This window comes from Stegodyphus dumicola, chromosome 6 (genome assembly GCF_044657685.1).
Source record: "Stegodyphus dumicola isolate Sdum_Otavi_A_Nest chromosome 6, ASM4465768v1".
In the NCBI taxonomy this organism is placed as follows: Eukaryota; Metazoa; Arthropoda; class Arachnida; order Araneae; family Eresidae; genus Stegodyphus; species Stegodyphus dumicola.
Window position 1 is genome coordinate 213,811,624 of NC_140773.1, and position 26,895 is coordinate 213,838,518.

The window sequence follows — 26,895 nt, forward strand, 5'->3', positions numbered from 1 at the left end:
TTTTGGCACTACACAAAACCAAAATAACAAGTCAAAGAATTGTACAAATTCGGTGTCTATGTACTGCTAAAAATTGCCACTTTTTGCCAAGGGGCACCCGCAAATATATTTTTACCTGAAAATAGACAATTAGCTAATAGTTAAACAACATTAAGAATTGCACGGTTTATGGGGGGGGGGGCATGGACACTCCCAATAAACATGTTAAGACTTATCACAACCAATGAAATTTCAATTACTCCTACTTTTGGCCAAGTTGTCAACACTACGCATTCACTCAGCAATGGAGAGCCACCACTCCTTCCAACTTTTAATCTTCAATTCAAATTTTTTTTTAATAAAATGTAATAAAATAGAAAAATTAGGTTTATTTATAGCAGCTTTCATTAGAAAACTGAAAAAATCAATGGACCTCCTCCCCGCCCTGCCATTGGCGTATATATACGCCTTGCTCAGCCGATGTGTTAGATGCCATGGGCATATATATATACGCCCTTCCAAAATACAATCATTTGCTTTGTGCCACTACCCATAAAATTATTTGCAAAGCTTTGGAATGCATCATCACAATGACCTTGATAATGTATGCAAAGGAGGATACTATTTCAAAGAAGTGGGGGGAGAAATTGGAGAGAAGGGTGTGTCTAAAGCGATGAAAGTAATGACTGCGCGGTATTGGCTGGTGTTGTCTGAGTAAAATGTATGTTTTTTTTATTCTATGTCCTCAGTTTTCGTTTACTTTTTGTAGTAGATTCCAGGAATAAAAAAAGATATAATGGATGTTTCAAGCCCACTTATCTATTTTGAATTATTTTTTGATGAACTGCTCGTGCTTCATATTGTTACTGAAACTAACTATTTTGTAGACGAGTATATGAACCAACACCCTGCAAACAAAAAATCAAGAATAAAATCATGGCATTCAACCAGTTCAAAAGAAATATATGTTTTTTAGGCATACTGATTTCACAAGGTATAACACTCAAACCTGATATTACATTTTACTGGTCTAAAAAATGAATCGATTGAAACTCCATTTTAGGGATCTTTTTTATTATACTTACATCTTTTTATTATGCTTTTACTCAAAACATTAAATTTTGTGCATTCATTTTTTTTTTCTTTTTATTCTTTATTTTGTGAAAGTAAACACTTTTTAGTAAGTAAACCTTACACTTATTTTCCCCCTAATACATCGCATAACTACGTGCACCTGTGTGAAAAACCGTGGCACTGGGAAATGAATCTTGTATGTTTTCTGCGGCAGTTAAGGGGTTAAACTCTTTTGTTGCAACAATGCTTTGTATAAAAAGAAGTTATATGAAAAAGAATCATGTTTTCTTTAGATTTTTGCAAGTCACAGTTTTGCAAATTTTCGGCTTTTTAATAATCATGAAATTTCAATTCGTGAAAAATTCTGATGGGATGGTAAAAAATGAAGGTCATTTCCAGATTCAGCATTAAAAAATACAGTACTATTCAGTTTTGAGGGCCGTAAAAAAATTGCAGCGAAAATGTATGCGCCAAACCTAGCAAACGCACCCATTTAAGAGCGCGCCAAATCTAGTGTACGCGCTGATTTCAGATTGCGTAAATTTATATAGTTCTATATTTCTTAAGACACCATTGAAATACTACTTTAATTTTTAAATCCTTTTTTTTTTTTTTATTTTAAATCCTTTTTTGCTATCTTATGGATTTAACAATTTGGGAATTGCCCATAACGAAAAATCGGCAATAGAATTTTGAGAGAAGTGCAGAATCACCCACTGCTTGACGCGTTTTTAAGAATTGCACATACTCGGTATCTATGTACACATCGACCGATTTTCACTTAAAAAGTAAAAGAAAGTTGACAAAAATCCAATTGTTTTTACTCTTGTAAAAAGCGGCAAACAAATAAGTGAGCGATTCTGCACTTTACCAAGAATATTTTCAAAGAAAAGGCATCATTCATTATAGAAAATTATGTTTGAACAACCAACGAGATGAAACTATAGCGATAACTCGGTAGCGAAATAGTGATGCAGGCATCCATTCAGTTATGTTCAGCAATTTTTATATAAATTATAATAATGATCTGAAATAGTTATTCACTCCCATTCAGTCATGTTTAGTCTTTTTTATATCAATTATAATGATAAAAAAGTATTATATCAAATTAACCTTTCATCTTAATTAAAACATCAATCTTAAATAGTTATTTACTATTATACTTTCTTTCTTGCCGCAATTATTAGGGTTGCCACAATTATTTTTGGCAGCATTGGCATCAGCAATAGTTTGGCGATTTTTTACAGTCCTCGAAACCGAATAGTACCAAAAATACATAAGAATCAATTATCAAAAGAAAAAAAAAAAAAAAAAACTGAAAGGTTTCATATTTGAAATTATGTCCAAAGGGGCTTTTTTTTTAAATTTTGTGTTACCCTTATTTATTAAGTATCACATTCTTCGCACTTAAACCATAAAATTCAGTTCAAGAGCAGTATCACAAAATAGTTTTAAATTGAGCATATCTTTAGAATTTTCGATACAGAGTCTCACGTGCTGGAGATAAGAATGCTTGGTACAATTCGGTTTCGGGGACCGAAATTGCAACGAAAATGCATACGCAAAAGCGCCAAATCTAGCAAACTCGCCCATTAAACAGCACGCCAAATCTTGCGAACGTGCTGATTTCAAATTCTGCAAGTTTTAGATAGTTCTATATTTGTAAGTCGCCATTGTTTTTTTTTAATTTTTTAATTTAAAATTAAAAATTTAAACTAGTTTAATTTTTTAATTCTTTTTTTGATAAAGCTATGGATTTTACAATTTGGGAATTGCCGAGTGAAGAAAAGTCTGCAATAGAATTTTTTCAAAAAAAAAAAGGCATCATTCATGATAGAAAATTATGTTTGAAAAATCATGAGATGAAATTTAACTTTATCGATAACTCGGTAGCAAAATGGCGGTGCAGGAAAGAAACCTGTAATGAGAAGAAAGGATTGAGAACTCAAAACTGGTTTGAAGGATCGAAAATCCCCTTCCTTACAGCCATTAGGTTCATCTATTTTTTGGTGTCAGGAAATGACATCTGTTGAATTTTGTGAACTCCAGCTCAAGATGAACCACAGTACAGTTGTAGACTGGAACAGTTACATGCGTGAGGTGTGTGCCTCAGCTTTAATTGCTCGGCCCAAGTCTAAAATTGGCGGATGTGGTAAAATTATTGAAGTAGACGAAAGCCTTTTCAGTAAAAGAAAGAACAATGTTGGACGTGTTCTTCCGCCACAGTGGGTTTTCGGCGGATTATGCAGAGAATCAAATAAATGTTTCTTAGTCGCTGTTCCAGATCGATCGGCGAAAACCTTATTGAACATCATAAAGGATAATATCGCAGAAGGAAGCGTTATTTATACCGACTGCTGGAAATCATACAAGTCAGATGAACTGCAAGATGCCGGTTTTGAACACTTTACCGTCAACCACAACTCCAATTTTGTGGACCCGGAAAGTGGGTATCATACACAAACAGGAGAACGGCTGTGGGGCAGTGCTAAATGGCGTAATAAACGCCATCAGGGTACTGCTCGACAGCATTTTGATTCTTACTTGTCCAAGTTTATGTACAGACGTTTGCACAAAAAAAGTGAAATTTTTTCTGCTATGTTGGAAGACATAAAAAATTTTATGCCACCCGTTTAATTGCAAGTATATTTAGCCTTTTTATCATAAAGTAATACAAAATTGTATTATATGAAATTAACGTCTCATCTAAATTAAAATAAAAATCTGAAATAGGTATTTACTATTATGTTTCCATTCAGTTATTTTATAGCCTTTTTTATATAAATAATAATAAATTGTATGATGTGAAATTAACCTTTTATTTAAATTAAAAGAATAATCTGAAACAGTTATTTACTCTTATGCTTCCATTCAGTCATGTTTAGCCTTTTTTATATAAATTATAATAATAAAAAATACTATATGAAAGTAACTTTTCATCTAAATTAAAACATCAATCTTAAATAGTTATTTACTATTATACTTCTTTTCTTGTGTTAGGGTTGCCACAATTATTTTTGGCAGCATTGGCATTAACAATAATTTGGCGATTTTTTACGGCCCTCAAAACCGAATAGTACCGAATGCTTTTTCTATACAACGTTGCCATTGCTCGCTTTGAAATCCTCGAGTTTGTTATTAAAAAATTCGTTAAAGTTTTACAAAATTTTAAATCGATCATAAAACAAATTCCAAATTTCGAATTTGGGCTTTGACATGCCCATATTCGCAGTAGGATTACATCATTGAAAATTTGATGGCTCTATGTACTGTTGTTTTATCACAATGCGAAAAATATACATACATTTATGCAGATTTTTCATTACTTAATTTTTTCAAATATAATGCAGGACTCTAATATTTGGTGGCAACAGTTTGAAAAGTGAAACGGGCATTTATAGTGAAACAATGCGAATTTTTAAATTAACTAGTATGGAAAACCTAGTAGCTAGAAATTCAGAATACCAAAGTTGAAATTTTTTAAACTCATAAATTTTTCATGTTGAATAATATTCTAAATGAGCTATTTTTTTTTTAATAATTACTACACCATAAAAATTAGATAAAGTGTTTAAAGAAACACAACAGAAACCACAAATAGTGCAGAAATTGAGAGTGTTTGATTGAATTCTGCGGACTTTTTTTTCGGCTTCTCATGAAGAGGGAGCTGTACCTGTTCACTCTTAAAATCGAATCTTGGTTAAAATTGAAGCCAAACACAAGGTTATCACTTTGCCTAACTGTATGTTTACTTTGGCTGCACATAGCAGCTACATTGCCGAATAATACTTGCAAATGTGAATGTTACGCAAGTACATCATCACAAGTAGGTCGTGTTGATTGGCTATAAGAGAACAGGTAAGTAAAGTGCTAAAACTATCTGGCCATTCAGAGAGGAGAGTGGGAAGTTAGAAAATGCAGCACTAAAGAATAATTTTAAGTTAAAATGTCTCTAAAATTTGGAAATATATTTATTTATTTTTTTAATATAATTATATACTTAAATATTACTATTAAAATTAGGTGTTAGCTATATGGCGCAAAATTGCCCTCGGTCTTCTTCTATTTCTGGTGCTTCTGTAGTCGTAAGCTAATATTGGGATTGCTAAGTTTTGGACTTTAGGAATTTTCCTAAAGAAAATTTTGGCCAGCTTTGCCATATAGGCGTTAATGGGCATTACGTTGAATTCTCTGTGGATAGCTTCATTATGGATGAACCATCTGCAATTAGTGGCTTGTCTTAGGACCGAATTTTGGGCAATTTGCAGACTTTTAATAGATGAATCGCTAGCGCACCCCGATACAGGGCAGGCATAAGTAATAATAGGTCATAGCATGGCTTTATAGATGAGTATTTTATTTTCTATTGAGAGAACGTTGTTCCAAGCGATTAGAGGGGAAAGTGTAGCTTTAGAAGCTCAGAACTTGTTAATTACGTGTTTAATGTGGGGCCACCATGTGAGATGCTTGTCAAGAATTACTCCTAAGTAGGGTACTTGCTTGGCGCAAGGGATTGCAGCATTAAACATGATGATCTGAATGTGTTCATCAGTTTTGATTTTCCTGGTGAGCAAAATAGCATCATATTTCTCAACATTAATGCTAATTTTCCAGGCGAGGAGCCAAGAATCCAGTGCATGGATGTGATTTTGGGGTGATTGTTTTACTGAGCTGATAGATGTATTTTGGGTGAGTACTGCTGTATCATCTGCATACATGGCTGTGGTTGTGTCCTGTTGTTGTGGGATATTATTCAAGTAGATATTATAGAGAAGACACAATAACACGCCGAATAAATACTAATTCCGAAGTCAAACAACAAAAATCAGCGTTAATTTACAAAATTTTCACAGGACTAGTTTCGATGGTTTTATCGAACCATCATCTTCAGCTGCAAACCGCAAATGAACAAGGTAGGAAATAATGTTTAGATAAGATAAGAAAGCCTGGACAAGAATAAGCAAGTGGCGCCATCTGTTGGCGAAACCAGAACTAAAACATAATTTCTCTAAAAGCCGAAGGCAAATTTGGATTGGAATTAGGATCGTTAACTAGAACAGAAAGATTTTTATGAATGTGAAATGCCTCTAGAAAATCCAGTTCTCCAATGGAAGATGTTTTTTGAATAATTTTGGCAGCAGAAAAATTGAAAGTGTGATTTTCGGACCAACAGTGTTGAGCAACAGAAGACTTCTGTGTTTCCTTTTTTCTAACATATGCTTCATGTTCTTTGACGCGAAATTTTAAGGCTCTCCTAGTTTGGCCAATGTAAATTAAACCGCACTGGCAAGGAATCCTATAAATACCCCAGGAATTCATATCCGGAATGGGGTCCTTAAGTATAGAAGTTGGAATTTTATTGATGGGAGAGTAAACAACCCGAAAGTTAAATTTCTGCAAAATATGTGCAACTTTATAGCTAATTGATGGAAAGAAGGGAATGACAACAGAATTTTTATAATCTCCTAAAATAAGAGTGTGGCTTTTAGTGTGTTGAGATGAGAATTTTTTAACTGCTTGATTAATAATGTTGGGTGAAAAGCCCCTGTCAATAGCTATTGCTTTTAAATAATTTAGTTCTTCATCAAGGGCTAGTTTGGAGGAGCAAACTTGAAGAGCACGGAAAACATAGGAATAAAATGAAGCTAACTTTTGTTTAGTCGGATGACATGATTTAAAGTGTGGTGGAAGGCAAACCGATGAAGGTTTACGGTAAACTGTAGTACTGAAGTTGGATATGTTACGTGTGACCAGAATGTCGAGAAACGGAAGAGAATTGCAAGTCTCAAGTTCAAAAGTGAACTGAATAGCAGGATCAATAGAATTCATTGTTGAAAGAACTCTATTTAAATCATCTTTATTACCTTCAAACAGAGTAAAAGTATCGTCTACGTAGCGGAACCATGCCGGGAAGTTTAAAGTTTCAAACAATTTTTATTCATAATAATGCATGTAGATATCAGCCAGGATGGGACTGAGAGGGCTTCCCATGGCTAATCCCTCAGTTTGCTTGTAATATTTATTTTGGAAAACAAAATGTGTTTGTTTCAAACAGACTTGAGTGAGAGAAATTAGCTCATCAATTTCGATGCAAGAGAAATGAAATTCGCGAAGTCTGGTTTCTAGACATCTTAATGCACCCTCCACTGGGACATTGGTGAATAATGATTTTACATCAAAAGAAACCATGAGTAAATTACGAGGAGAAATGTTTTTAACCTTTTTTACAAACTCTATTGAATTTTTTATGGTGTAAATGTTATTGTCTAATAGAGTGGAAAATCTAGAAACTAAATATTTAGCTAATGGATACGAGGTAGTACCTAAATTTGATACAATTTAGATATATTTAGATATATAGTATTTGATACAAATACTAAATTTGTACCTAAATTTGTGTCTTAATTATAGAAGCCCCAAACAGGCTTACATTTTGCTTTCTTTTTTGCACGTGGTTTGGCCGCCATTTTGTGATTGTAGGAGTTTCGGTGAGTACATTTTTGTAATTTTCAAGTTATGTTTATGTTTTGTACATTTGGATATTGTGCTTTGCTTGTCTGATTTCATGCATTTTGCTTACAAACATTTTGTTTTCTATTCATTTCAGTGAGGGATTTTTCTGCTATTTTGTGTGTACTTTATTATTGCTCAGTTAATTTAGTTTGATTTTCTGCATTGTTTATATTGCCTTCATCCGTTAATCGTTTCACTAAATTACGCCTGAAACGTCAAAAATTCCTGAATCATCTTGACTTTTTACTTAAATGTAAATGTAAAAAATTGATCCCCAATTTTATTCAAATCAAATCTAATCAAAAACCTTCGAGTCGCGTTTCAAGAATTCTGTTAAATTGCAAACTTGCCTTACTTCGGTCCGTGATAAGGGATACACGTCAACAATTGTCCAAAATTGAACATGAACTCTATAAGCTTCATCTGGAACTCGCTAAAACATATCCAAAATTCACTGCCTTTGAACAAAAGTCTTGGTCTAGAACGGAGAATGCAGTTAACCGTCATAAAAACACCCTTGCAGTTAAATTCGAAAAACTTCTTTTACAGTCTTCCAGTTCAAGTAGTTCAAAAAATTTTCCCATTGTAAACATCAAGCCAATAGTTAATATTTCTAATGTTAGTCTTTCAGAAGAACAAGAGAGAATTCTAAAATATAATTTTAACTTCTCACAAACCTGTAAACCCTCGATTCCAAAGATTTTGGCTCCTATCGAAAAAGCTTTCAAGTTCAGTAAAGTTTCAGATTCACAGAAAGAAATGATTAGGCATCTTATCGCTCATAATGTGAAATTCAATAATAAACCTTTGAAACCAAATCTAACTGCGAGAGAAAGAGCTACAATGCGCGAGATTCATTCTAACCCGGATATTGTCATTTCAAAGGCCGACAAAGATGGCCAGATAGTCGTCATGGATAAGAACACTTACATCGATGGTGTCACTAAACTCTTAAACGAAGGACCATATAATCCGATCCCTAAAGATCCTTCACCTTCGGACTTATCCAAAATAAAAACTGCGATCAAATCTTCGCAAATCATTTCAAGCAACTTAAAACATTCGCTTATCCCATCTGTTGCGAATTGTGCCAGATTATATGCTCTTCCCAAAATTCATAAAAGTGGTATTCCTTTCCGCCCTATTGTATCAAATTTAGGTACTGCCTCGTATCCATTAGCTAAATATTTAGTTTCTAGATTTTCCACTCTATTAGACAATAACATTTACACCATAAAAAATTCAATAGAGTTTGTAAAAAAGGTTAAAAACATTTCTCCTCGTAATTTACTCATGGTTTCTTTTGATGTAAAATCATTATTCACCAATGTCCCAGTGGAGGGTGCATTAAGATGTCTAGAAACCAGACTTCGCGATTTTCATTTCTCTTGCATCGAAATTGATGAGCTAATTTCTCTCACTGAACTCTGTTTGAAACAAACACATTTTGTTTTCCAAAATAAATATTACAAGCAAACTGAGGGATTAGCCATGGGAAGCCCTCTATGTCCCATCCTGGCTGATATCTACATGCATTATTATGAATAAAAATTGTTTGAAACTTTAAACTTCCCGGCATGGTTCCGCTACGTAGACGATACTTTTACCCTGTTTGAAGGTAATAAAGATGATTTAAATAAAGTTCTTTCAACAATGAATTCTATCGATCCTGCTATTCAGTTCACTTTTGAACTTGAGACTTGCAATTCTCTTCCGTTTCTCGACATTCTGGTCACACGTAACATATCCAACTTCAGTACTACAGTTTACCGTAAACCTTCATCGGTTTGCCTTCCACCACACTTTAAATCATGTCATCCGACTAAACAAAAGTTAGCTTCATTTTATTCCTATGTTTTCCGTGCTCTTCAAGTTTGCTCCTCCAAACTAGCCCTTGATGAAGAACTAAATTATTTAAAAGCAATAGCTATTGACAGGGGCTTTTCACCCAACATTATTAATCAAGCAGTTAAAAAATTCTCATCTCAACACACTAAAAGCCACACTCTTATTTTAGGAGATTATAAAAATTCTGTTGTCATTCCCTTCTTTCCATCAATTAGCTATAAAGTTGCACATATTTTGCAGAAATTTAACTTTCCGGTTGTTTACTCTCCCATCAATAAAATTCCAACTTCTATACTCAAGGACCCCATTCCGGATATGAATTCCTGGGGTATTTATAGGATTCCTTGCCAGTGCGGTTTAATTTACATTGGCCAAACTAGGAGAGCCTTAAAATTTCGCGTCAAAGAACATGAAGCATATGTTAGAAAAAAGGAAACACAGAAGTCTTCTGTTGCTCAACACTGTTGGTCCGAAAATCACACTTTCAATTTTTCTGCTGCCAAAATTATTCAAAAAACATCTTCCATTGGAGAACTGGATTTTCTAGAGGCATTTCACATTCATAAAAATCTTTCTGTTCTAGTTAACGATCCTAATTCCAATCCAAATTTGCCTTCGGCTTTTAGAGAAATTATGTTTTAGTTCTGGTTTCGCCAACAGATGGCGCCACTTGCTTATTCTTGTCCAGGCTTTCTTATCTTATCTAAACATTATTTCCTACCTTGTTCATTTGCGGTTTGCAGCTGAAGATGATGGTTCGGTAAAACCATCGAAACTAGTCCTGTGAAAATTTTGTAAATTAACGCTGATTTTTGTTGTTTGACTTCGGAATTAGATATTATAGAGGACTGGAGAAATTAAAGAGCCCTGAGGTACGCCAGCCACGATTAGTCTGGGAGTTAAGTATGTGCTATTGACTCAAACAACAAAGTATCTATCCTTAAGATAGGAGTTGATGAGTGTAATGATGTAAGCTGGGAAACCCAGGTTAATTAATTTGTAAGTGAGGCCGTCCAGCCACACACGGTCAAATGCCTAAGCAATGTCTAGAAAGGTATCTCCGGTAGTGAGACTATTTTGCAGTCCTGAAGAAATCAATTCAGCAACCCGGTATAATTGATGTGTGGTGAAATGTCGTTTGCAGAAGCCTTATTGCTCATTGATGAATGAATTATTTGCTTCCGCATGTTGCATGATCCTTTTTAAAATGACATATTCAGTGATTTTACTTAAAGCTGATAAAAGGCTTATTGGTCTGTAGGATACCGAATCGCAAGGAGCTTTCCCTGGTTTAAGAATTGGGCATATGATTTCAGTTTTCCATTTTTTAAGGTAAATTCCACTTTTGATAATAACTTTTGATGATTTGATGATGGTAAACAGGTTGAAGATCATAAAAATACCCACGTTGGCAAGCATTTTATTGGAAATCTTATCCAGACCAGGACTTTTCTTGGTTTTCAGTTTGCATATATATTCAAGGACATCTGACGGCATAACTGGAGGGATGTTGTCAGTGCAGGGATTTATCAGGAAATTTGTTAGCGTATGATTAACCAAGTGTTCTGTTGGTGGGTGAGAAATCTTGTTGGCGCGGAACTGAGTAGCGTAGTGATCGGCAAGCAACTCGGCTTCCTCAATTTCGATGTAGGCAATAGTTCGGGTTCCCATTAAGGGGCAGAATATTTGTGTAGCATCTTTTAAATTTTGTAGTCGCTTTCCAGATAGAGTTATCTTCTGGATTTAGAGACTCTAGGTAATCAGGCCAGTTGCGTTGTGCTTGTTTACGTGTCAGGAGTCCGATTTCGTGATCGAGGCTGTTGAGAGTGGATTTATCCGCGGGATGCCGGTATCTTTGCCATGTTTTGTGGGTAGCATTTCTCTGTTAATGAGTTGTCGGATCTTGAAGTTTTTAATTCTGTCCCTGTGTTCTACAGCTTTGCAGTTGACATTCAGGGCGTTAAAATTTTCATTGGAAAAGGAAGTAATAGCCGCATCTAACTCATCCTCATTTTGTATCATCTTCCGATCAGTCAACTTCACCGCAATCATGCAACCAATTACACCATAATAGGGTTTCTAAAACATTCAACTAGTCAGGTTACCATAAATGAAACAACAACTTTGGATAAATGAAACAACTTGGTGATATTCCAAGGAGCACCCTTAAATATGGACTAATTAATTGGAATTTAGGAATATTTTAATTGCTGAACCAAAATGAAAGAACAGAAAAATATTTGCCTTTTTCTCCCATTTTTATTTGCAATTTAATTTTATGATTAACATACATGATGCTTATACACCTTATATATGTTTAATTCAATATCTTTACCTACATAATAAAAATATGGATTTTATTGTTGTATTATTATGAAACAAGGCAGATGAATTTCGAAATGATTTTAATACTCCTTTACATGTATATAAATGTGTGCGTCAGAAATGAATGTAAAATGCCAATACTTTTACTAAGATTATTTTATTTTTGTTATTTGTTATCTCCTTTATTATGTCCTTTAAAATTGTTTTAATAAAGGTTAAAATGGTTAAAGTGAAAAACAGAAATATTGAAGTACGCATTTAATATGCTTGTAAGGTAATGAGGTAAAAGTATGGTTTAGGGTACCCCTTGGCAAAACTTGGCGATACATGGATACCGATTTTGTGCAATTCTTTGAATCGTTATTTTGGTTTGCGAAGTTGCAATTTTTGCACCAAAAATCGCCGCTACACAAAGCCAAAATAACAAGAGAAACAATTGCACAAACTCGGTATCCATGTACACATCGACTTATTTTCACTTAAAAAAAATCCCCGAATTGCACAAAAATGGCATTGCGCACTCCTTTGACTTTATCCATGTACTCGTCGACCTATTTTCACTTTAAAAAAAAATCCCCGAATTGCAAGAAAAATGGCATTGCGCACTCTTTTAACTGTATCCATGTACATGTCGACCTATTTTCACTTAAAGAAAATCCCAGAATTGCACAAACTTCCATTGCACACTCTCTTTACTTTATCCATGTACACATAGATTATTTTCACTTAAAAAGTCAAAGGAGCACCAAATTCTACAATATGTGCAAACAAAAATACATAATCTCAATAAAATACATTTTAAACCAAACAATAAAATAACATAAAAAAGGAAAAACATGTTATACATTTAAGCACTACCAAAAGCAAATATTCACTTACCATGATTTTCGAATTTGCTTCGTACACCCAGAGCCACATAAAAATCAAAATATCAATCATACTCAAATGACTTTTTTCAAACCAGGTACTCTTTCTGATCGAACGCTTTACATGGTGACCATCTGAACCTTTCTTCCTACAAACCCATTCAAATCCATCTAAACGGTTTTTACGGTCGACTAGACGCATATCCTTTCTACACACAGGACACTTATAATGGCTACCAAGTAAACCTTCATTTACACACCAGTCAATTAAAGCTCATTTCCCCTTTCGCTCCAAATCGTACAAAAACTTCAAATTACAAATTAATCTTTCTACATTCGGCCATTCTACCGTCTAAAGAATCAAACCAACACACACCACAAAAATGCTTACATAACATCCCATGATTCGAAATTTCCCAGAATCATGCACCGATTATGTCACAATAGGGTTTCCATAACATTCAACTACTCAGGCTACCATAAATGAAACAACAGCTTGGCGATAAATGAAACAACTTCGACATAATACAAGGGGTACCTTAAAGTCTACTCTACCCAGTAATGATTATAAATACATTAACTAAATGCAATATACCCAAGTTTCATATTAAAATATGCTTTTCCTCTATTTAATTTGCATCTTTTTTTAATTTTAATAAATATTAATATAAAAAATACATTATTATACTTTTTCTTTACATATTATACGATACATTTTTATAGATTTTGCATTACATACATTTATAACTGAAATATTAAAATTGCAATACATAATTGTAGCTCTCTAAACTTTTTTAAATTCTAAACTAGCTCAAGTTTTAAAGGTTGGGCACCACTGGTATAACAGAAAAAACATACAAACATTCAGTAACAGACCAATAGATATGCAAGGAATTTATCCATTTACAGAAGTGAAGAGGATAAGTTAATCTAAAATTTATCATACGTACTACTTTCCACTAACAGTAACACATACACACAACAAGAACAAAAACCCTATTTCATTTATTTATGTAATTTGGTTCATTCATTTTTACATTTTATTACAATAAATAGATAAATGTTTAAGCTATTCATATCAAACAGGATGTTCACCACTTGTTATGCTGAAAGTGACCAGTAATTATCTCAATCCCTGGTATTTCCTGGCCACTTAAAAATTACAATTATTCAAACTGCACGCACACTTCTTATGAAGTCAACGTTTTTATTACATGGTTATTCATATTTAGAAAGGAAAACTTTTGTTACACTAGAATTTGAAACGGTAGCTTTAAAAATTATAAAACTGATTCTCCCTCTCTTTATTACGATTACAAACAAAACAGAGGGCTAAGATAATTCTATCTTAAAATTTCAGTAAGGGCATTATGAAAACATTAACAAAATAACGTTTTTCTATAAAATACTGAATGTTACTACGAAAAAAAGTATTTTAAAGCTGTGCGTTTAATGTTTTAGTCTAACGTATCACAATATTGAGCACTCAGGTCTCCAAACTAACTTTTGAAGATTCAAAGAAAGGTCACTTAATCCTAATATGTTACTTTTTAAATAACGAAAACTCGACAAGTTATTTTATTACATAAAAACGAAGCTTACATATACAATTAACACTGCTTGAACAAGATTAACATAATTTAAAAAGCATTATGAAAAACAAATGTATACTTATAGGTACAGGAAATGGAAAGTAAATAATTCATGAGCCTTAATTCTCGATAACCATCACTACATTTACGGAACAAAAAATAAAACACGATGAGGTTTCTGAAATAAGAGAATATTTTTAAGGTAGCTCACCTCTAACCGTGGAAAGTACTGCAACAGGAAAAGTAAACCCTTGATGTGCATACGATATATATTTTTATTCAAATCAGCATAATAAAATTTGCATCGCCACCCACTTAAAATTTGTCATTTGTTTACAAATTTTAAATCAAAGGCCATGTTACGCTTACGAGGTTGCCGCATTACTCTTTTACAGCTTATAAGTTGAGTTGAGTTTAAGGTTGTCAACAATAACATAACACATATATGTATAAACACTTTCACAATAATTCGACTTTCGTAAACCAAATTCTTTGATTAAAAACTGAAGAATTTAACTGGTACCAAATTTCATATATAAAGATTTGCTAATAAATCTTAATCCAAAACTTTCGCTTTTGGGAGCACCGGGCTTTCCTCATTGAATTATTAAATTTACAAAAATTTCCAAATAGCAGAATTTTGGCGCCTAATAAGAGGTTTTGTTTCAGATATAAAACATCAAAGTTATATTAGAATAATTTTGTTTCATTTTATTCAAAACGCATATAGGTAACAGAAAAGAGGTACTTTGCAGCAAAGTACTAAAGAGTCTTTCTAAGAGATAATACATCCTTGTGAATTTTAAAACATAATAATTTAAGGTGTTTAGTTAGATTTATCTTGTAGCTATTTTTAATTTTTTTCCCCTTCCTGGATACTTTGTAGAATGCTTTCAACACCTTCTAAACAATTTATTATCCTAATATACGAAAGATTACACTCGATCAAGTACAATTTTTATACTAATAGATTACCTGATGATTTTTGATAATATATTTTAATAAAGTGCATTTTAGTATATTTTAATATTTTGATAATTAATATTGGCCGGTCATTAAAAATATTATTTATTTTTCAAGTGTTTTTACAGAATGGCCTCACCTTTTAAAACGTTGTTGTCATAGCCATAGCGAAAAGTGTGACGTGAATCGTTGATGTGCTGTTCAAAAATGTGTGTTTTTAATATGTAACTCTTATATTTATTTATTAATGTTTAGTCTGTTTCATACTTTTACCGCGTGAAAGAAATGTTTTACATTTGTAACAAATTAGAAATTTTATTTTTATGACCACTATTTGATACAGTGTTATGAAGGTATTTGAACAGTTTTCATTCCTTTTTTAATTTTTGATTGTTTTTAATTGTGTGGATGATTAACATAAATAGGTAATGCTTTTTTTTTTTTTAATTTAACGAACTTTCGGCTGTTATAAATTTTTCAAGAAAACAGAATTATTTTTAAAAATTTTTGCATCTTCCTTTATTAATATAATTTTGACATTATAAGAAGTTCCACAGAGAAGCCGTTGATGAAAATTTGTGTCTGGCAGCTAAGAGTTTAATTTGCTATTCAGAATCATTGTAGCAGTATTTTTTTTGGGGGGGGGATCTACATTTCAGAAATAAAAGTTTTTTGAGTTTCAGAAGATAATATTAAGAAACTTAAAATGCAAACTAACGAAATAATTTACCTTGTACTCCTACCATAAACTGTCATTATTAAATGTAATGTGATGCTCTCATAAAGCTATTATTCAGAATTGTCCGCATGTGATAATTCGTGGTTGGTATCTCAGTTTATGTCTTTCCAAGACACTTGTGTGAGTGTTTTAAATGTGCTTGAATCAAAGGCCTTATGTACTTAAGGTTTCAGTTTATTGTTGAAACAATTTGTTTGTTGTTTCTTGAATACAAGAAAATGTACATGATAATTACATTGTGTACCATGTAGTCACATTAAATAAATTTAATTCTTCTTCTGTTGTCAGTAGAAATGCTGAGTTCACCGAGTAGCAGTTTTGAGGAAAGTGCAGAATCACCCACTGCTTCGTATCACTAGAATCACTCACTGCTTTTCGCAAAATCTCGTACTTGAAAATAACAATCAAAGAATTGCACAAATTCAGTATCCATGTACACATCGACCGATTTTCACTCCAGAAAAAAATCAGAAAATTGCACAAACTTGCCATTGCACACTCCCTTGACTGTGTCCATGTACATATTGATACGTGCCATATAAGTGGGCGATACTGCACTTTATCTGCAGTTTTACAGCAATTGTTGTTGTGTACTTAATCACGTAGCTCAGAAGATTTCTTACAGTTCTTCATTTAATTTTCATCAGAAATGGGGCTGAAATATTTGTAGTCAAGAAAGTTGAAAAATGATCTTAATATGCAAAGATTTCAAAATGGTTTTGTAATAATTGAGGAGATATTTTTTTCTACTTCTGAAGCCATTACAAAAGTAAATGTTATGTATAACATTATTTAGTTCTTTTCAAAATATTTTATCTGTTATTCTTTATTGCATGTAGTTTAATTACAAGACTAAAAAATATGTTGCTAATTTTTATGCAAAAATGAGAAGCAGTTAGTTGATAAGTTCTTATAATAAGTTTAGCAACAGTGTGTAATGTTCTCAGAAATGTTTGAGTTTCAAAGGTGCTTACCATTAAAGGATTCATTGTATCCTGCTGTGCAAGTTAAATCATATATAGATTTTAGCAATTATGTTGCTTTATTTTATTTCATGTGGTTTTTTTTTTTTTTTTTTTTTTTTTTTTTTTTTTTTTTTTTCAAATTATTTGCACTGCGATAAAAGAGTTGCCAATTCCTTGGCAAAAAATATTTGTTTGAGTTACTTTTGTCGGTCATGCATGTTATTCTGTTCATAAAATAAAAATTCTAGAAACAGCAAGAAATTTTTCAAGGGAAAAAACCTGGAAGGCTGATATTTACATTCTAATAGCCAGTGTTTATTGCTCAGTATAAGCAAGGGTCAACTTATACTCAAGGCCTGCTAGTGTGAAAATATTCTTTTGTGTTTTCAATGGCCTCTGTGAAATTTCTACTGACCACAAGATGTTGCTACTCTTCTGCTACATATTGCGATGTTTGCAGCGAGCAGAAATATACCAGAAACAAGTATTTTCTTGTCATTTTTAAATTTTTAAAATGATTAATATGTAGTAGTCAGAAATCGTACATTTCTTTTTAATAAAAATATTTTTATCTAGAAAGAAGGCATGAAATTTCAAGTTATCTCATTTTTTTCATATATAAACGCCAGCTACTTGGTCCCGATTTTTATTCATGCTTGCATCTAGATATACGCTATTTTGATTTGTACTTATTAGAGCTATTTATTCTAATTTAAGGGTAATTTAAAGCATATGCTTTACTTTTCAACTATTTATATAGTACAAAGCTAGCAGAAAGCTTCAGAACATATAGTATTTCAGTGCAAAATTTTCATCATATTCCTATCAGTTTTCCTGTGCAAAAAAATGATTTACTAGCCCCTATGAAATATGTAATTAATATAATTAAGATACAATAACACACCGAATAAATATTAATTTAGAAGTCAAACAACAAAAATCAGCATTATATTTTCAAATTTTTTCACGGGACTAGTTTCAATGGTTTTACCAAACCATCATCCTCAGCTGCAAAAGCACAAAATCATTTGCATTTGCGCTTTTGCAGCTGAGGAAGATGGTTCAATAAAACCATCGAAACTAGTCCCGTGAAAAAATTTGAAAATATAACGCTGATTTTTGTTGTTTGACTTCTAAATTAATAAATTATGCTCTAAAATTTGTATATCTGTTTCTAATACATAAGAGAAAAAGTATTACTAAAAGAGCCTTAATTTTAGGTACTGAAGACTTTTTTTTTTTTTTTTTTAAATTTTATTTTTCCCTTTTTTTAATTATCAAATAATTGTTTTTAAGAAATATTAAAAAAAAATAAAAGTTTAAATAAGAGTAAATACTTCAAATTTCAGATATTCAAAATAAGGCTAAAATTGTGAGGGGGAACCTTAATTTGACACAGAATTTGAATAAAACTCAAAACTAAAATTGCTTTTTTGCCTAATTTTAATATTACACTGGTGCCTTTCTCTTCCAACTACAATTCTGTTTTAAATTTGATTAGTGTTGATATTAAAAAATTAGTAATTGAATTAAATGTATTGCAGCAATTTACATTTTCAGTGTTGGAGAATCTTGAATTTGAAATTGTTAATAATGAAATTGTTGGTACAGCTATTCATTAAATCAAACATTATGCTTTTCTCAGTTTATTATAAAGAAATATTAAAATAATTCTTGCATTTTAACTCGAATTTTATACTAAGATTTAACTTGAAATTAATGTAGATAATTACTGAGAGAATCAGATTTTTGTATCGTAGTTTACGTGAGATGAGCTTATTTGGGATCACGTGATGAATCAAGATGTTGTACCATGAAAGTATAGTAAATTCTTAAATTAACGTCTTTTAACAAATATGTCAAAAATGGATGAAAAACCAATGAAAATTTGTGATTTGCCCAGGACAGAGGAAGAATCTATCAGATTCTTTCAAGCGAAAAGCGTTTTGCCTAACATTGCTATTTGTGATAATAATCGTGAAATGAAATTATATTTCGGAGACGAAATTCAATGGCGCTGCAACCTTTCAACTTGCCACAGTAAAAGAAGTATACGGAAAGGCACATGGTTTGAATCATCGAGATTGAGTTTCTTGAAATGTGTAAGATTTATTTATGGTTGGAGTGAAGAATTAACTTCAGTTAAATGGTGTGAAAAGCAGTTGTAAATCAGTCACAGAATAGTTGTAGATTAAAATAACTACATGCGAGAGGTTTGTGTGGATTCTTTACTTTAACGTCAACAATGCAAAGTAGGAGGACCTGGTATAATAGTTTAAGTGGATGAAAGTAGGTCCACAAAGCGCAAAAACGTGGGACGGATTTTACCACAATAGTGGATCTTTGGTGGAGTTTGTCGGGAAACAAACGATTGTTTCCTTGTGAAGGTGCCAAACCGATCCATGACTATTATAGTAGAGGCAATAAAGGAAAATATCGAAAAAGGAAGTACGATATATTCCAATTCATGGAAATCATATTGTACTGAAAAACTGGAAGAGGAAAGTTTCGAACATTTCAAAGTGAACCATAAATACAATTTTGTAGATTCTGAAATTGGAATATATTCTCAAAAAATAGAAAGACTATGGGGTAGTGCTAAATGGCAGAATAAGAAACACAGAGGAACAGCACGTAATCATCTGGAATGTTACCGCACCGAATTTATGTGGCGAAAGGACACAAAAGACCCATTTGAAAAAAATTTTGGCTCTAGTGTAGAATTGGGTGCCCCTTCGATTAGCGACAATTTTTTTTTAATTTTGTGATGTAACCTCACTTCTGGTTACCATGATAATTTTAACTTTGTTTCTTAATTTTATTTAAATGAAAATAGATTGATGTGTACATGGACAAATTTAAGGCAGTGCGCAATGCCTAGTTTGTGCAATTCTAGGATGTTATTTTGAGTGAAAACAGATCGATGTATACATGGACACAGAGTTTTTGCAATTCTTTGACTTCTTATTTTGGTTTTGTGTAGCAGCCATCTTGAAATTGTGCCTTCCTGGCGCCGATCTTGGCGTCAAGAAAGAATTTCCAAAAAACAAGGGGCACCCAATTGTAAACTTTTACCCAAAATTTTAAACGATATTAAAATATTTATGCTTCCAAAATAAAAAAAATTCTTAGAACTAACAATTGTTAACATTTTTTATGTGTATACTGTGTGTTGTCGCCAATAAAGTCAGCTTGGCGAGATTTGCGATGGAGAAACGGAAGTGGCGAGGTTTGCGCCAGCAAAACGGAAAAGTACACATAACAAAAAAACATAATAACTCTTATAATTATAACATACACTTAAGGACACATTTAGTTCTGTATATCAAGTGTAAAATTTAAAAACTAGGCTGATTATAAATAATATAACCATCACACATACCCACAATATAAATAGAATGAAGTATATACATAATTTTAGTCAAATACGCATATAAAGTTAGGCAAATAAGCAAGCTTATTAAGTGTACAGCAACTAGATATTTTTACGCACAAACAATATTAATCAGAATGACCTATGTATAAAATTTTATCTCTGATTGTGTGAGATATTTATATAATACTGTATCTGTGAAATAAAATTAATTAATTTCGTCAGGTAAGGTTATCACTATTAAACAATCATAAACATGAGTGCCATGTAAAGCCTGTATTAATTGATTGCATGCCACTACTTGACATAAATCTATGTGTACCACTTCCATTCAAAATAAATCAGAATGAGTTTCACACAAAGTTTTGAAAATAACAATGTCAGATACATACACATTTTAGAATTAATGTTATTATAATAATTTCATTTAGCTAAAGTATATTAATCCACAGATTTTCATTTTAATAAGTGCATTAATACAATTAATTTCATTTAAAGAAAATAATATAAGTATTGCTCATGATGTACGACCATGTGTTTTAAATCTTTGACAAGTACAACCTCAAAACATAGAGCAATTATTAATTTAGAAGTCAAACAATAAAAATCAGCATTATATTTTCAAACATTTGTTCAGTGTGTTATTGTATTTCTGTGAAAATTTGAAAATATAACGCTGATTTTTATTGTTTGACTTCTAAATTAATATTTGTTCGCCGTGTTATTGTATCTTAATTATAGAGTAATTAGTTCAAATCTCTATACACATCATACATACATGACATTAATCACAATTTATGATTAATAAAATTTTGAGACTGTTAGTGCTGAATAGAGTATTTCAATATCATCGACAGCATATAAAAATGACATACGTGACATCAAGCGCAATGAATCATATATAACAGGGGTGGCCAACAGCCGTATCAGGCTCACGAGCCTGATACGGCTCTCGCAGGCAATTTGTGCGACTCATGCATATAAAATATATGTATGAAATATAGTAAACTAAAACTATTCTGTGTCTAAAAGGAAGTAATTAATTAGTTTAGACTCTTTTTACAAAGTTATCGGGGAATTCTTTCTATGTAAAACCTCCTCCACTACTTCTATAGTGATGTAAATATGAACTTGTGGCTTTTAGAAAAATCTAGATGTGACTCTCGAACTTTCCTAAACTCAAACCTGCAGTTCTTACTGACATGAAGTTTGGCCAACTCTGATGCATAACATTTTGAGACTTAGGGCTGAATACCAAGTATTTCCAATATCACTGACAGCATATAATAATGACATACATTAATATCAATGAATCATATATAAATTTTTGAGAATGTTAGTGTTGAATACTAAGTATTTCAGTATCACCAACAACATATAATAATGACATACATTAATCACAATGAATCGTATATAAAATTTTTAGACTGTTAGTGCTGAATACTAAGTATTTCAATATCATTGACAGCGTGTAATAAAACATCAAGCTGTATTCCTTAAAACAAAAATGTATTATCTCTATTAATTACATATAGATATGGATGCCTCAGGAATCTGCATAATTTGTTAAATACAACCACAATACACTCAACCATGTAAACACATATACATGACACTAATTAAAATGAGCACTATAAAATTTTAAAGCTGTTTCAGAGTATTCAAATGTTCCTGGATCAAAGATAACAAATAGAGGAGCTAAAAAGTAATTAAGGTAATGCAATTAACATTTCTTATGAAATATGCAGGATGTATGCATGGATACATTAAATTTTAATTGCGTTAAATTCATTTCTCAAATTGTTAACAACTGGGGGGACATATCTCAGATATACAAGATGATTCTAAACTGTTTTTACAAATTAAGAGGGGTGATAGTACCCATCCAAACGAGCAAAAATTACCATAGAACATACAGTTGCAATAACAGTGTTGGGAAAGCGAATGAACAAGACCAAAAGTTGAGCAACCAGATTTATTATTAGTGAAAAACTCGCAGAAAGTTCTCAAAATGTCGACAACTCACTTTTCCATTTCTGGCATTTGTGCATTTCATGAACGTCCTGCATTGCCTTTTGAGATGCCAAAAGAACCGGTTTCTCGCCTTTTTCAATCGACACTGGAAAAGGTTGGATGACTTAAAAACCACTGTTCGTACGATCATCATGATTCGCGTCCATTCCCTTTTGCTTCACCGTGTCTGAGGTGAATATCTGCCAATTCCTTATACACATACTCCGCCATAGCATTCACAAAAAGTTTCGGACGATCTTACGAAGTAATACTTGAAGTGATGATGTGCCGTTTTCAAGACACCGTTTGCTCCGATTGGCTTTATTCAGTACCAACTAAGAGCAAAATGCTTCTTCTTCTCGGTGCAAATTTGCATACATTTAATTCTTCCATATTCTTAGGAGATAGTCTCCTTGTTTCTACTTTCCTCATTTCTGCCTCTCAGAATGGAATGCAACCCTGTGTTCTATAGTAATTATTTCTCGTCTGGATGGGTGTTATCACCCCTTTAAACTTGTAAAAACAATTTAGAATCACCCTGTATATATAATAGGTTAAAATATCGGTTATGTAAGATGCAATATAATCAGTGCTCATAAACTATAGGTATACTCGCTATCTGAGATTTCAATGCACTGAATGTACACTTAGCATGCAGTATCTGAACATAAATTAAATACATATGACAGAAGTTTACAGTGCAAATCAGAATAAAAATTTACACAAATATTTCTATTCCTTGAATACATTTAGATTCAATTAACATGAGCTAAGTATACAGTGATTTAGAAGGTATTACTGACAGATTCATTTATTCCATGAGGATTGTGTAATATCATGAGGGTAATATCAATAGAAATAGGGAGCAGTAACTACCTTTACCTTCACTCGCATTTGGTACCAACTACTGTGAGTTATCACCAATAGATCAAGTATGCCTTAGGCCTTTCACATTTGTATCAAAAAGAAGATGTACTATTGGTACATCTATCAACCCAGAGGCGTAGAATGCATTCAAAAACTCTAAGGTTTGGAGTAATCGTTCGTGGGGAAGCAAAAGTTTCCATAGATCTTAAGTTGTAAAGCAGTCTTTTACAAATGGTCGCATTCAGTTTCTGCTATATGAATTCGGAGTTATTAAAGAAGAAGCATTCTGAATTGAGAGCACTTTGTCACAGAATAGGGAAACAGTTTAAGTCTGCGTTCAATTAATCAGGGAATGTCCTTAACATGCACCGAAACGTCAAAGTTCAATCAGACTTTGGTCAAAAACACAAAGTTCATAAAAATTAGTAGAATTTGCATTTGCACACAATTGTCTTTGGTCAAAAACAAAAAGTTCATAAAATTTTGTAGAATTTGCAATTACTCATAAGTCACATCACATGAAGACACATTAAAACCTTATTCGCAGATACGTCCAGGGAGCAGTAACTTGCATGAAATGAAGTAAATTAAAAAAATAGGTGTAAATATAAGCTGGTTAATAAAGATCAAACAAATTTGACAATACCCTACAATAACTGTAAGATGAGAAGTGTTGAGCTGAATGAACATGCACACACATATTAAGAAGCTTGTTTATACATGCAAAAGCTGAGGGGGGAAAAAATTTCAAAAGAATTTTAAAGCTTTAAAATATAATGTGATGTTGGTTCTTGTTTAAGAAATTATGTATTTGTATTAAATCTGTATTACATGTAACTGATGGAAATTTCCATAATATTTCCATCAGTTATATGTTGAGAATAATTATTTAAATGCAACTGTTAAAAATTTGTTAAAAGGAAGAAAATTTTGCTGTATTACATGCAACAATTTGCCATCCTATATTACTGTTTGCAAACAGCAATACTTTTTAATAAAATACAATTTTGTTATTAGTGAGCTACATTACAAATGCTGAATAGCATAGTGTATGTGAGTGGAACCTAATGATGAATTTCGCGAAACCCACTGGAAACTGGGAACCGGAATTTCGTCCTGTCTGACAGGCCTTGGTATAAGGATAGTTAAATATAAAATATGCAAATGCACATGTATTCAAATTCTAGCTGTTTTTACTGCTATACTTGAAAATATGCCAAAAACATGACATTTCTGCATTTTGAACCAGGAGTGTGGATAGAAAGTACCTTTTATTTTAAAGTGTTAAAAATATGTTGTCTTCATGGAACAAAATACATATTTCAGTTAAATTTCATCTTAAATTATCATTTTATAATTCATAAATTAAATTAATACAGTGAAATAAATAAAGAACGTAAAACATATTTGTTAAAGGTTTCTTGGTAATTTTTGGTTAGAGATGCCAGTAAGCATCTGTGTTTGTTACACACACACAAGCACTGGTGTCTCTTTGATGGAAAAGTACAATTTTCTTATTTTTATGTGCATTGTTAAGCCATTTTGTTTAAATGGTTGATGCTTAAAGTTATCCTTTTTATTCTTATCTTTATAGAAAATGAAGATTTTATGTTCATATATAACATTTGATGTGCAGTTATGAAAAATAAAAAGAAAACAGGTCGGTATTTTATTTTTTTATAGTTTATTTTGAAAATTATTAAAAAAATCTACTTTGTAAAAATTCATCCTAAATAAAATCAAATACTTTGTTCTTAGATAAGATTAAACCAGTTTCTAACAAAATAAAATGATGAAACGATAATTATATATAAAGAAAAAGAAAATTTACCTAATGCTATGAGATTTATATTTATCCTTGTTGTTGCACTTTGAAGCAGTATTTTTGGATTATCTGCAATTCCATTTTCAACTTTTTGTAGAATTCTCCATTAATGGCATATATTTTAGTATACATGGGATAATAAAAAACCCATGCATACCATATTGATGTTTGAGTACTCATGAATTTACGTACTTTATATTCATTTAACAGTCAATTCCTAAACTTCGGCTGTCAAATTGTAAATACTTTGACTATATTGAGTTTTTCCCTCATAAAATCATTTTTTGTTTTTATGAGGAAAAAAATTATGTTAGTGATTCTATTATTTGTTTAATTATATATAAACAGAAGCTGTGTAACATAATAGTCAAACAATATTTTTTGCCAATTCACAAAGTCATGAATAAGTTGATGACTTTTCATGGAGTTATGAATCAGAAAGTACCATAATTTTTGCACTTAAATCTGGATTTCTTTGGGGATTTTTAGCTCATAGGGATGGTAGCCAAGAAGGGCTATCAGTCTTAAAATATCATTTTGTAACATTTCACTATAAACGGCAAATCGCTTTTTAAATTGTTGCCACCAAATATTATTGTATTTAAACAAATTAAATAATGAAGAATCTGTAGTGAAACATAATTTAATGTTTCTATATAATTATTAAGATTTCCTAAGTGGCCTCAAGCCAAAAACGTTGTTACTTGGAGTATAAGCATTGTGTAAGCTTTATTTCTTAAAAGTTTGTTATATTTTTATGTTAAAAATAAGTAACATGTTGCAAACAAGAATGGAAATTGTAAAAATAAATATTATACTAATTCTTCAAAATAAGCATTTATTTCACTTATGAAATACTCTGGCTGATCAGTTTCGATTTTACTTATTCATCAAATCCACATTAAAAGATTGGTGACCGTAACATTGGATTATGGAAGGACATCAACGCTGGAAACTTGCAAGGTGAGTGTTAAAATTACTCCTTTTTGAACAGAAGAGCCTGGAATTTGGTTTTTTTTCAAATAGAAGCTCAATTCGAAATTAATGCAATAACTGTTGATAGTACCAAATTTAATTATGTAGTATCTCAACTAGAGCCAAAATATGTTGAAATTATTTGGGATATCATTACGGATAAAACATCTGATAATAAATATGCTTTAGTTAAAGAAAGACTTAAACACATTCAAAGAGAATTAAGCGCTTAGTCACTGGCCTTGACTTTGGGGATATGAAATCCAGTCAGTTACTTCAAAAAATGAGATCCCTCGCTACTGATGATGTTTCAGATAAAGTACTCAAAACATTGTGGTTAGAAAAAATGCCTGACTCGATAAAAAATATTTTACTGATTTCCGATGAATAGCTTTAATGGCCGACAAAATAATGGAAATGAATTCAAAACCTGAAATTTATTCCACAGGCAAAAATTTAAATTCGATTGATGAGTGACTGATAAAAATTTCTTCTCTGGAAAAACAAATAGAAACTTTAAGTGTTTTTCGCCAATCTCGGTCTCAGAATCGTAGTAGCGATAGATACAGAGAGTAAAGTAAAAGTAATAAATGTAAAAGATTTAATCCAAATGATTACTGGTATTACCATTACATGTTTGGCTCAAAATGCATCCCTGAAAAGTGTCAACCTAACTGCTCTTGTGGTCAAAAGAAGTCGGAAGACTTAAACCAGCAGCGGAATTAGCGGCTAATTTTGCTGCAGGTTATGTTGAGGATGGCCACAAACACTGAATATTTGTGACTGACAAACACACAGGTTTGCATTTTCTAATTGGCTCCAGCGCAGATGCTTGCTTATTACCTGCTACTAAAGAAGATAACATAACAATAGGGGTGCTTCCTTCTTATGAAAAGAAGGAAAAGAGTTTAGGCAAAATTGCCCATTACTCTTCCGCCATTTGATCATTTAAATCAAGGGATTTAAATGGTAACTCCC

General features: G+C 32.0%; 2 protein-coding genes across 5 annotated transcripts in view; one reads left to right on the forward strand and one right to left on the reverse strand.

Annotated features, from left to right (window-relative positions):
• The window catches only part of LOC118180833 (uncharacterized), a 76,271-nt gene extending 61,689 nt beyond the window's left edge, over window positions 1-14,582 (reverse strand). For all 3 annotated transcript variants that reach the window (XM_085819494.1, XM_085819493.1, XM_035349892.2), the window contains exon 1: window positions 14,409-14,582. The gene's annotated coding sequence lies outside the window, so the exon portion shown is untranslated. The remainder of the gene's footprint in view (window positions 1-14,408) is intronic.
• Window positions 14,583-15,303: 721 nt separating this feature from the next.
• Window positions 15,304-26,895, forward strand: part of LOC118180832 (uncharacterized) — a 120,555-nt gene continuing 108,963 nt past the window's right edge. Inside the window, exons 1-2 of one of the 2 annotated variants that reach the window (XM_085819496.1) lie at window positions 15,304-15,369; window positions 24,712-24,777. The gene's annotated coding sequence lies outside the window, so the exon portion shown is untranslated. Of the gene's footprint in view, window positions 15,514-24,711; window positions 24,778-26,895 lie in introns of both variants that reach the window. The other variant, XM_085819495.1, reaches the window with a different exon arrangement.